Source organism: Rutidosis leptorrhynchoides, chromosome 6, assembly GCF_046630445.1.
Source record: "Rutidosis leptorrhynchoides isolate AG116_Rl617_1_P2 chromosome 6, CSIRO_AGI_Rlap_v1, whole genome shotgun sequence".
Taxonomy (NCBI): domain Eukaryota; kingdom Viridiplantae; phylum Streptophyta; class Magnoliopsida; order Asterales; family Asteraceae; genus Rutidosis; species Rutidosis leptorrhynchoides.
Window position 1 is genome coordinate 232628204 of NC_092338.1, and position 11342 is coordinate 232639545.

The following is an 11342-nucleotide window of genomic DNA, read 5'->3' on the forward strand; positions in this document are numbered from 1 at the left end:
ATAATAATAATAATAATAATAATAATAATAATAATAATAATAATAATAATAATAATAATAATAATAATGGGTAATAAGTAAACTACCTCAAAGAACTAGCCCTTAAAAAATGCCCAAGTCCGGGTTTGCACCCGCGACGTCCCGATAACGCCTTTAACCATTCCTTTGTCACCTCATTTCTGATTTAATTGCTACACCAAATCTATTTATCCTAATACAAATGTCTATCTTCTTCTTCTTATATAAAAAAATGCCACACCTCGGGCTCGAACCCACGACCTGTCGTATAACCAACACCCCTTAACCATCGAACCGTTCATTTAATCTTGTAATAACTCGCATGTTTAAATATTTATTATGTATAAAACCGTGTAACATCTCCATCATAAATTCATCATCATGATCCTTATTCTAACTTAATCATCAATCTTAAATCATAATCATCATTTTATGTTTACTATCATCCAAATACTTAATTTTGAAAACAAAAGGGTTATATCAACATATAAGCCCAATTAACTAATCCTAGTTTAAAATTTGGCCCGGTTAGCAATTTGGGAGAAAAAAAACTTGGGAGCCCAACAACTATAATTTAAACCCGTCATCATAATCTCATCAAATTTGTAATATGCCTCGTCATCATCTTATTGCTATCCATATTATCACATGTTCCCATCATGAACATATCATAACATGAAATCATAGCCATCATCTCTAACTGAAATGTTTCAAGATAAAAAAAAAAATGAGGCGTATAAAAACATGGTTGAAGTGGCCAAAATGTTTGGTTTATCAAAGGGTCTATTGGTTAATAGTTTTTTTTTCATGAGCTAGAACCGGGTGGCCATTTCACTGTACATAACATCTTCATCATTATATTACACGTATCATCTCATCACTTTAGTCACCTTCATCATCTTCATGTACCGATACTGTAAACCTCACCATCATCAACGTAATAGTGAACACAGAAAAATTTGATTGTTTCATCATCTTCATTTTTCTTTGCCTCTTTCATGACCTCGTCATCGCGTTGTTAACAAGAAACAATAGCAGCAACAGTAACGTGATCTGTGGTGGTGGTTTTGATGGTTTCGTGAAAATGAAAAAAACGAGAAGGAAGAGGAGAGAGGTGGATAGAGAGAGAAGAGTTATGGGTGTGGTGGTTTTGGGTATTCTTAAACGATGGTATCCAGTGGTGATTGTGGTTTGGGTGGTTCATAGGAAGATTATCATGGTGATTTGTTGCAGTGTCGTAAACATAAAGTATATAAGAGAGAGAGATAGGAAAAGAGAGAGTGGTGACGGAGAGTAGAAAAGAGAGAGTGGCGTCGGCAGTGGTGACTGGTGACCTTGTATGTTGATGGTGGCTATGAGAGTTGAAAGGACGTTAATGAAAGTGGAATGGTTGAACTTAAATGTGTATATCTAAAAGAAGTAGATACAGATATAGTCTATAATGAAAGATATAATATTTAGTAATAATTAATAATATTAATATAAAAATAATTATAATATTAAAGAATTGCATCAATGATGCAGAGAATGAGTTGTATCTAAAACAGTACAGCCGCCTAAGATTTGTCATGTTATTAATTTATGGAGTATTATATCGTGTCCATCGCTAAACAGTTAAAATATAAAAGTGTTCCTAAAAATCTCAAAATTTTAAATTAAGTTCATTTATTTATTCTCGTCATTATGGTATAAAATTTGATCATTAACTATTAAATAAAAAGTACATTAATTATTCACTCGCAATCCCAAGTAAAATATGAAAAGTTCTAAAATTAAACAAGTAGTTCCTAAATACATTTTTATTAAGTCTATAATTTGTAAAACTCATTTTCGAATCACAGTTTATTTTAAAATAATATAAGTTTGATTTTAACTTACTTATTATCGATCGAATGACAATTGAGCGTTATTGTTGCTTACAAAATAAATTCAAAACTATATATATATATATATATATATATATATATATATATATATATATATATATATATATATATATATATATATATATATATATATATATATATATATATATATATATATATTCATTATACATTATTTACATATATAGTTATATTTTAAATAATAGTTATTATATATTATTTTAATTTATATTTATTAATTTTAACAATTACGTCATATAATATTTTAATTCATATTTCAAACTCATATATTTTAAATATATATGTATCTATTTACAAATAGTGGTTCATGAATCGTCGAGAGCAGTCGAAGATCAATTGAATATATGAACATCGTTCCAAAATTTTAAGACTCAACTTTACAGACTTTCTTATCATGTCGGAAATATATAAAGATCAAGTTTAAATTTGGTCGAAAATTTCCGGGTGGTCACACGGTCATGACCTCTATCAACAGCGAAAGCAATATTTAAGTACCTGAGAATAAAACATGCGAGAAAATATCAACAATAATGTTGGTGAGTTATAGGTTTAGTATAACAATTTGTATAAAATTTGACCCCAAATTTTAATGCTGAGAAGCATATAATATTAGACCACATATTTAATGCTGAGAAACGTCTTTAAAACATTATTACATCTATCCCGTGAGTGCCTGGTAACCCAACTTAACTCAGTTTATCTACCCTTTTATGGATCATACACTGAACAGGTGTATCTTCTAACGAAGGACTAAACATTCCCTTAAAGACTAGCGCGACTAGCAAGGAATGGGGCGGTCAGGCCCGATAGATCTATCAATAGGATTCGCGCCTACGGTACAGAGCCTGTAGTTACAAGTTACCAAGTTAAGGTATATTTTTGTTCAACTCACAAATGAATAATTTATCATTTTTGATTACTTGTGTCTAATATGTAAAACAAAAAACATGTATTCTCATCCCAAAAAGATTTAAAACAGTAGAAAAAGTGGGACTATAACTCACCTTGAGTGCACTTGAACAAAGTAATACGTACACGAATAATAAAGATCAAGAATGATCAAGACTCCAACATAATATAACAAAGTAGGTCAGAATATATCTAACTTAGGTCGGGTTATAGTATGATGGTCCTAGTACTTGAAGTGGCTTTGGAGTTAAGTGACAAAAGATTTGAATATGTATCACGTGTAATTTCTATTTTTAGTAAGTTTCCATTTTTAGAAAGTTTTCACTTTTAGTAAGTTTATATTTTTGAAAAGTTTCTATTTTTGAAAAGTTGTCTTATTTAGGAAGTTTCCTTATTTAGAAAGTCAACTGAAGTCAACCAAAGTCAAACAAAAAAGTCAACTAAAAAGTCAACTAAAAGTCAACTCTAGTCGACCTAAGTCAACTTTGATATTTAATGTATACTTAATTTTAATATAATCCATTTTAATATTGTTTGATATGATATACGTCACATTATAAGTTTAATTAATTTAAATGAATTTAATTATGTTATAGTACGTTTCAATGATATGAATATATTTTATGTATTTAATTAACCACGAAATATTAGTTATAATATAAGTATTTTAAATTAATAGTTAAATATAAATGATAACATAAGTTCTTTTAATTAGATTATTATAAGTGTTTATTAATTAAATATAAGTTAATTTATAGCTTAAGTACTTATAAATTTATTAATGAATTAATAAACATAATAGATTTTAGTTATATTAATAATCATTTAGTAATATGAGTAATTAATAAAATAACTATATTCAACGTTTTAAATAATTAATTTATCTGAATTATTATTAAACAATAATACCATTTATCATATGTATTATTTTTAAATATAAGTGTTTATTATACATTTTTTTAATAAATTACTATCTCAAAATCCAAACGTCAGTTTTTAACGATCCTTATATGCTAATTGAATAACTTGACAATCCCGTTACATTGGTTAAGTTAGTTTTTCCAGATCTTGCATGCAAACTGAGGTCGTATCTGAACAGTGGCGTATTTTTTATATTTTTTTACCCCAAAACTTGTTTTAATCATAACTTACAAACCGTTCATCCGATTTTAACGTTCTTTATATATATTTGAGTCGCATCATTGATCCCGAGACAATAAACATGATAAAACAACCCAGATCAGACTTGAATTTCGAGGCTACAACAGCTGTACAATATTATTTTATATATAAAATTTATATAAACTTCAATAATTCATAACTTGAGTTCTATACGTCCGTTTAACGCAAATCTTATATGTAAATTGCACCACTCTTCATGAGGATCACGTTGAGCATCTTAGTTTCATCATAAAATATTGGCATGGTTCCTGAAAATATAAAATACAGATCCGACCCAATTAATATTTATTAAAAATTAAGTTTTTAACATGTTTTAATTATTCAAACACCATAAAAATTATCCACAATCACTATAACTAATCATATAACTAAAATAACATAATAATAAGTGATAATTGAAAAAGATGAAGTTTAGGTCTACCTCTAATCAAGAAAAGATACGGATAGAAACGTAGAATGGATCGAAAGGAACACAAATATACAATTTGTTTTGAAAGAGGGTTAAATTTAATTGAGATGTGATTAGTCGTCTTTTTCTTGGGGTTTTGGGTTTTTTTTGTTGATGAAAAAAAAATACAGAGAATCGATGTATATAATTTTTTTATAAAGTGAGATAATGAACAATTAGAAGGGATAAAAATTACATAAAAGAAAATCATAAAAATTTTGGAAATAAATTCCCTATAATCATCGACTCCATTCTTATTATTATTAATTTTTTTATTTTTATTTTTAAATGTTACCTACATGTTATTTTGAATATATTTTAATTAAATTTAAATATAAGACTCTTAAAAAATTTAAATAATGAAAATATCAACTTTACAAAAATTTTGGGGATCATTCCCTCCTATACGGCCGTCTCACCATCTCTTTTCATTTTATATATATTTATTTTTTTTGGTAAATGAGATAATATCCCTCAAAATTAAATAATATCAATTGTTAAGATAATAATAAAAAAATACGACCATAATTTAGGTGATAGCCGAATGACTTGGACTAGGAGTACATATATTTTTTTTATTATTTATTTATTTATTTATTTCCCATAATTAGTTTTGATTTTTATCATAAATAAATTTGAAGTAAGATTTTTAATTAATTAAGATGAAAATGGGTAACCCATGGGCCATCCTAATGGATTGAACGAATTGGGTTTGAAGCCAGGCCCAACCTCGAAACTTGAATTAATAAATTGAGCCCGAATGATTAAACGAAACCCGACGAATAAAATGTTACGCTATTTATTTTACGCGAGATGAATAATAATTCAAGAAATAAAATATAGGAATATTTTATTATTATGAATGATATAGGAATGTCACACATAAGAATTTGGATTTGAAAAACACGAATATATATAACCGTTGGTTTAGAAACCGAGACGATTAATCGAATATAAGCGTTATATGTAGGAACGTACTAACACATAATCACACCTTTTCATCTAATAAATAATGTAGAAATATTATTTAATTTATATAGAATATAACCTAGTCACATAAAATGACATGGCAAGAATACCAGTTAACGAAAGTTAATTACTTAACAGAAAAAGATAATGGAAAAAGTAGGGTCGTGACACGTTAGGCTGCAGGACGTCAGGTTCAGTTGATCAAGGTAGCATACAGTGGTTTTGTTTATTTATATTGTGCGGGGCCTAAATTTACTTTTACTTTCTAAGGTGTAGAAGGTGTAAGTTAGCCTAGTGTCGTATTTTTGAATAGATTAACGAATTGAAAATCAAGTGGATAATTATCTTTTATTTAAATTGCCTAGATAAAGGATAGTAGTTGGTTTAAGCTAAAAGTCCTAAATGCGGAAAAGTAAATAAAGTGGAAGGATATCTGGAGTATGCAGATCAGGGAAATGTTGGCCAAGATATCAGCTTGGGTTAGGGAAAGGTAATTATGCTTGTGTTAAGGCTATGTTTGGAATGATGTAGATCTGGATGGATGAGCCAATTACACATACCTAGTTATGTAGTGACCCGAACTTTTCCATGTTTATATATATTAATTGAGATTGATATTTACATGATTAAGTGTTTCCAACATGTTAAACAATCAAACTTGTTAAGACTTGATTAATTGAAATAGGTTTCATATAGACAATTGACAACCCAAGTTGACCGGTGATTCACGAACATTAAAACTTGTAAAAACTATACGATGACATATATATGGTTATATATATAGTTAACATGATTTTATTATAAGTATGTATCTCATTAGGTATTTTAACAATGAGTTATATACATAAAAATGAGACTATTAATTTAAGAAACTCGAAAACGATATATATAACGATTATCGTTATAACAACGTCTTACTAGGTACATATGAATCATATTAAGATATTGATACACTTGGTTAATTATGTTAAATGATAAGTAAATATATTATTAAGTGTATTAACAATGAAATACATATGTAAAAATAAGACTACTAACTTAATGATTTCGAAACGAGACATGTATGTAACGATTTTCGTTGTAACGACATTTAACTGTATATATATCATACTAAGATATATTATATATCATAATATCATGATAATATAACAATTTAACATCTCATTTGTTATAATAAATAATGGGTTAACAACATTCAACAAGATCGTTAACCTAAAGGTTTCAAAACAACATTTACATGTAACGACTAACGATGACTTAACGACTCAGTTAAAATGTATATACATGTAGTGTTTTAATATGTATTCATACACTTTTGAAAGACTTCAAGACACTTATCAAAATACTTCTACTTAACAAAAATGCTTACAATTACATCCTCGTTCAATTTCATCAACAATTCTACTCGTATGCACCCGTATTCGTACTCGTACAATACACACAGCTTTTAGATGTATGTACTATTGGTATATACACTCCAATGATCAGCTCTTAGCAGCCCATGTGAGTCACCTAACACATGTGGGAACCATCATTTGGCAACTAGCATGAAATATCTCATAAAATTACAAAAATATGAGTAATCATTCATGACTTATTTACATGAAAACAAAATTACATATCCTTTATATCTAATCCATACACCAACGACCAAAAACACCTACAAACACTTTCATTCTTCAATTTTCTTCATCTAATTGATCTCTCTCAAGTTCTATCTTCAAGTTCTAAGTGTTCTTCATATATTCTACAAGTTCTAGTTACATAAAATCAAGAATACTTTCAAGTTTGCTAGCTCACTTCCAATCTTGTAAGGTGATCATCCAACCTCAAGAAATCTTTGTTTCTTACAGTAGGTTATCATTCTAATACAAGGTAATAATCATATTCAAACTTTGGTTCAATTTCTATAACTATAACAATCTTATTTCAAGTGATGATCTTACTTGAACTTGCTTTCGTGTCATGATTCTGCTTCAAGAACTTCGAGCCATCCAAGGATCCGTTGAAGCTAGATCCATTTTTCTCTTTTCCAGTAGGTTTATCCAAGGAACTTAAGGTAGTAATGAGGTTCATAACATCATTCAATTCATACATATAAAGCTATCTTATTCGAAGGTTTAAACTTGTAATCACTAGAACATAGTTTAGTTAATTCTAAACTTGTTCGCAAACAAAAGTTAATCCTTCTAACTTGACTTTTAAAATCAACTAAACACATGTTCTATATCTATATGATATGCTAACTTAATGATTTAAAACCTGGAAACACGAAAAACACCGTAAAACCGGATTTACGCTGTCGTAGTAACACCGCGGGCTGTTTTGGGTTAGTTAATTTAAAACTATGATAAAATTTGATTTAAAAGTTGTTATTCTGAGAAAATGATTTTTATTATGAACATGAAACTATATCCAAAAATTATGGTTAAACTCAAAGTGGAAGTATGTTTTCTAAAATGGTCATCTAGACGTCGTTCTTTCGACTAAAATGACTACCTTTACAAAAACGAATTGTAACTTATTTTTCCGACTATAAACCTATACTTTTTCTGTTTAGATTCATAAAATAGAGTTCAATATGAAACCATAGCAATTTGATTCACTCAAAACGGATTTAAAATGAAGAAGTTATGGGTAAAATAAGATTGGATAATTTTTCTCATTTTAGCTACGTGAAAATTGGTAACAAATCTATTCCAACCATAACTTAATCAACTTGTATTGTATATTATGTAATCTTGAGATACCATAGACACGTATACAATGTTTCGACCTATCATGTCGACACATCTATATATATTTCGGAACAACCATAGACACTCTATATGTGAATGTTGGAGTTAGCTATACAGGGTTGAGGTTGATTCCAAAATATATATAGTTTGAGTTGTGATCAATACTGAGATACGTATACACTGGGTCGTGGATTGATTCAAGATAATATTTATCGATTTATTTCTTTACATCTAACTGTGGACAACTAGTTGTAGGTTACTAACGAGGACAGCTGACTTAATAAACTTAAAACATCAAAATATATTAAAAGTGTTGTAAATATATTTTGAACATACTTTGATATATATGTATATATTGTTATAGGTTCGTGAATCAACCAGTGGCCAAGTCTTACTTCCCGACGAAGTAAAAAATCTGTGAAAGTGAGTTATAGTCCCATTTTTAAAATCTAATATTTTTGGGATGAGAATACATGCAGGTTTTATAAATGATTTACAAAATAGACACAAGTACGTGAAACTACATTCTATGGTTGAATTATCGAAATCGAATATGCCCCTTTTTATTAAGTCTGGTTATCTAAGAATTAGGGAACAGACACCCTAATTGACGCGAATCCTAAAGATAGATCTATTGGGTCTAACAAACCCCATCCAAAGTACCGGATGCTTTAGTACTTCGAAATTTTTATCATATCCGAAGGGTGTCCCGGAATGATGGGGATATTCTTATATATGCATCTTGTTAATGTCGGTTATCAGGTGTTCACCATATGAATGATTTTTATCTCTATGTATGGGATGTGTATTGAAATATGAAATCTTGTGGTCTATTATTATGATTTGATATATATAGGTTAAACCTATAACTCACCAACATTTTTGTTGACGTTTTAAGCATGTTTATTCTCAGGTGATTATTAAGAGCTTCCGCTGTCGCATACTTAAATAAGGACGAGATTTGGAGTCCATGCTTGTATGATATTGTGTAAAAACTGCATTCAAGAAACTTATTTTGTTGTAACATATTTGTATTGTAAACCATTATGTAATGGTCGTGTGTAAACAGGATATTTTAGATTATCATTATTTGATAATCTACGTAAAGCTTTTTAAACCTTTATTGATGAAATAAAGGTTATGGTTTGTTTTAAAATGAATGCAGTCTTTGAAAAACATCTCATATAGAGGTCAAAACCTCGCAACGAAATCAATTAATATGGAACGTTTTTAATCAATAAGAACGGGACATTTCAGTTGGTATCCGAGCGTTGGTCTTAGAGAACTAGAATTTTGCATTAGTGTGTCTTATCGAGTTTGTTAGGATGCATTAGTGAGTCTGGACTTCGACCGTGTTTACTTGAAAAATGATTGCTTAACAAATTTTTTGGAAACTATATATTTTTAACATGTGAATATTATGTGATATATTAATCTCTTAACGCGTTTGATATTATGTGATAGATGTCTACCTCTAGAACAAGTCCCATTGACTCACCTAATAATAATGAAGAGTCAAATGTAAATTGGAATGATTCGTGGACTGATTCACAAGTTCCCGAAGAGGAACCGGAAGAAGAGTCGGAACCGGAAGAAGAATCGGAACCGGAAGAAGAATCGGAACCGGATGAAGAAATAGAACCGGTGGGGGAAATAATAAAACGGATAAGTAAAAGAAAATCCTCAACCAACCAACCAAGGTTAATTATGGTCAATGGTGTTTCCGCCAAGGAAGCAAAATATTGGGAGGATTACCAATTCTCCGATGAATCGGATTCCGACGAGAATTCCGATGATGTTATAGAAATTAACCCAACTGAATTTAAAAAGGTAAAAGAAAATAATAAGGGAAAGGGCATAAAAATAGAGAAATCTAATTCCAACCCCGATGAACTTTTTATGTATCGTCAACCCCCGAAGTCCTTAAGTTGTAACAATGACCCGAGAACCTCTAAACACCAGGTTTTTCTAAACCAATGTGGAAAACGACGGCTCGTATTAGGGGAACATCATATATCCCTAGAAACTTGGCAAAACGAATCAAAACCGAAGAAGAAGAAACAAGCGAGTCGGAATAAGATAGTTGTATTCGTGTGGTGTAATATATGTAATATAGTGTGCTTATGCTTTATGATATATGTAAAAATTGCTTGTATTAATAAGTATTTTTTTTATGAATCTAACTCTTGTCTATTTTACAGTATAAAAACACAAAATGGATAGACAACCCAATATTTTAAGAGACCTACCCGGAGACATGATTGATGAAATCTTGTCTAGAGTCGGTTAGAATTCTTCGGCACAACTATTTAAGGCGAGATCAGTTTGTAAAACATTCGAAGAACGTTCCAAGAATGCCTTGGTTTATTAAAGGCTTTCGTTCGAAAGATGGGGGATATCACATTGGGAAATCCATAAGTTACGATGTGTTTACTTTGACGCATATATTGCGGGGAACCCAAATGCTATTTTACGCAATGGGTTAAGAAATTATTTTGACTCAATATATCCGAATATTGGACTTCGTGATTTAGAAAAAGCGGCTAACATGCAACATAAAGAAGCATGTTATGCTTACGGATTAGTAATGTTCGCTTCTCACCAAAGTGAGAACAAGAACATCGGGCTACAACTATTAAACAAAATGTTCCCACAAGTGACGGAGTCGGTAATTGGGGTAATAAATGAGGTTTTTAGATTGTTACGGGACTGTTAGACATTACGTAACCCTCGTCCCTTTGACGACGTTACAACATGCTGTCTTATCAACGGCCATAACGGTTATGTTCCACAAGACCAAGGATGAGAAGTAATCCTAGTAAAACCAGAATGCATGACTTGTTTCTGGACGTATGAATTACGTGTCTTTATTGCCTTTGCTGAACGACTTGTGTACTAGCTAGAATTATCTTCACAACCATCTTGTATCAAATTTATTGTGTGCTATATTTCATGCTATATGTAAAATAAGCGGTATTGTAAGTTTGTAAAATATTGTGTAAAAGTTTGAACGCGAAATATTATTATAATCAGTTTTTCATATAGAATTGTAGTAGTTGAATTGTATATTAGCTACTAAGTATGAACTTAACGGGTAGGTACTACCCGAATTTAAACTTATAAAACGCTAATATGAAGAAAAATCTTTTATAAATGAGTTCATATTATGCTACG